Raw genomic sequence first — 2,500 nt, forward strand, 5'->3', positions numbered from 1 at the left:
ATCCCCCAATTCCCCCAACCCCATCAAATCCCATAGCCCCATCCCCTCCCCATCTTCAATCCCATCCCTCACCCTCTTTCCTCCCCTCCTTCCCTCCCCTCTCCCCCTTCCCCTCCCCCCCTTGTTTCTCTCCAAGTCTGTCTCGTTTTTTCTCTCCCTTCTCCCGTTTCCCATATCACCTACCCCTCCCCTCCCGTTCACCACTTCCCATCCCCTCCCCTCCCCTCCCCTCCCCTCATCTCCATTTGTTTCTCTTCGTGTCTCTCACTTTTTTTTTTCCCCTCTCATCTTCTTTCCTCTCTCTCTCTCTCTCTCTCTCTCATGGAAACAGATGGCAAGAGGGAACAGACCTTGAAAGATTGATGGGGAAACATATTAGAAGAGAAAGAGAAAGATGGAGAGAGAGAGAGAGAGAAGCGGGAGGAAGATGGAGAGAGGAAGGGAGGGAGGAAGAGGGAGAGAAGCATGAGGAAGATGGAGGGAAGGAGAGAGAGAGAGAGAGAGAGAGAGAGAGAGAGAGAGAGAGAGAGAGAGAAGCATGAGAAAGATGGAGAGAGAGAGATGGAGGGAGAGAGAGAAGCAGGAGGGAGATGGAGGGAGGCAGGAAGGAGAGGGAGAGAAGCATGAGGAAGATGGAGGGAAGGAGAGAGAGAGGAGCATGAGGAAATGGAGGGAAGGAGAGGTGGAGAGAAGCATGGAGAAGATAAAGGGATGGAGGGAGGGAGAGAACCATTGACGGAGGGAGGGAGGAAGGGAGGGAGTGAGAGAGATAGGCTATAGATACTGATGAGGTCCTTAGGGGAAGATTAAGGAGAGAGAGAGAGAGAATACCCCGATACTTCGATACTTAGTAAGAGAGAGAGAGAGAGAGAATACCCCGATACTTCGATACTTAGTAAGAGAGAGAGAGAGAGAGAGAATACCCCGATACTTCGATATTTAGCATGAGAGAGAGAGAGAGAGAGAGAGAGAGAGAGAGAATACCCCGATACTTCGATATTTAGCATGAGAGAGAGAGAGAGAGAATACCCCGATACTTCGATACTTAGCATGAGAGAGAGAGAGAGAGAGAGAGAGAGAGAGAGAGAGAGAGAGAGAGAGAGAGAGAGAGAGAGAGAGAGAGAGAGAGAGAGAGAGAGAATACCCCGATACATAGATAGATAGAAAGAGAGAGAGAGAGAGAGAGAGAGAGAGAGAGAGAGAATACCCCGATACTTCGATACTTAGCATGAGAGAGAGAGAGAGAGAGAGAGAGAATACCCCGATACTTCGATACTTAGCATGAGAGAGAGAGAGAGAGAGAGAGAGAGAGAGAGAGAGAGAGAGAATACCCCGATACTTCGATACTTAGCATGAGAGAGAGAGAGAGAGAGAGAGAGAGAGAGAGAGAATACCCCGATACTTCGATACTTAGTAAGAGAGAGAGAGAGAGAGAGAGAGAGAGAGAGAATACCCCGATACTTCGATACTTAGTAAGAGAGAGAGAGAGAGAGAGAGAGAGAGAGAGAGAGAGAATACCCCGATACTTCGATACTTAGTAAGAGAGAGAGAGAGAGAGAGAGAGAGAGAGAATACCCCGATACTTCGATACTTAGCATGAGAGAGAGAGAGAGAGAGAGAGAGAGAGAGAGAGAGAATACCCCGATACTCAGTGAGAGAGAGAAAGAGAGAGATGGAAGTGTGTGTGTGTGTGTGTGTGTGTGTGTGTGTGTGTGTGTGTGTGTGTGTGTGTGTGTGTGTGTGTGTGTGTGTGTGTGTGTGTGTGTGTGTGTGTGTGTGTGTGTGTGTGTGTGTGTGTGTGTGTGTGTGTGTGTGTGTGTGTGTGCATCCTATATAGTTCCAGTGAGTGTACAGTATTTCCGGGTGGTGAGGGAGGGTGTCTGGCGGTAACTCAGTGTAATTGGTGTTTTAGTGTTAGGGGATGGAACACGGATTTACAGTGGGAAAGTGAGATAGAGAGAGTGAGAAAGTGAGACAGAGGGAGTGAGAAAGTGAGACAGAGTGAGCGAGTGGGAGTGGCAAAGCGAGCAAGTGATAGTGGGAGAGTGTATGAGAGAGGCAGTGAGCGAGTGAGTGTGAAAGTGAGCTAGTGAGAAGGGAAAGTGAGCTAGTACGTGTGGGAAAGTGAGCAAGTGAGAGTGGCAGAGTGAGCAAGTGAGAGTGGCAGAGTGTGCAAGTAAGAGTGGCAGAGTGAGCAAGTGAGAGTGGCAGAGTGAGCAAGTGAGAGTGGCAGAGTGAGCAAGTGAGAGTGGCAGAGTGAGCAAGTGAGAGGGAAAGTGAGCGAGTGAGTGGGAAAGTGAGAGAGTGAGAGTGGGAAAGTGAGCAAGTGAGATTGGGAGAGTGAGCAAGTGAGATTGGGAGAGTGAATATGAAGAAAAGAAAAAAAGTGAGTGACAGATGGAGAGAGGGGAAGGGATATTAAGTAATTAACACACACACACACACACACACACACACACACACACACAGAGGGAGAGAGAGAGAGGGAGAGAGAGAGAGG

Source organism: Coenobita brevimanus, chromosome 62, assembly GCF_032717465.1.
Source record: "Coenobita brevimanus isolate Jiangsu-jjx chromosome 62, ASM3271746v2, whole genome shotgun sequence".
Lineage (NCBI taxonomy): Eukaryota > Metazoa > Arthropoda > Malacostraca > Decapoda > Coenobitidae > Coenobita > Coenobita brevimanus.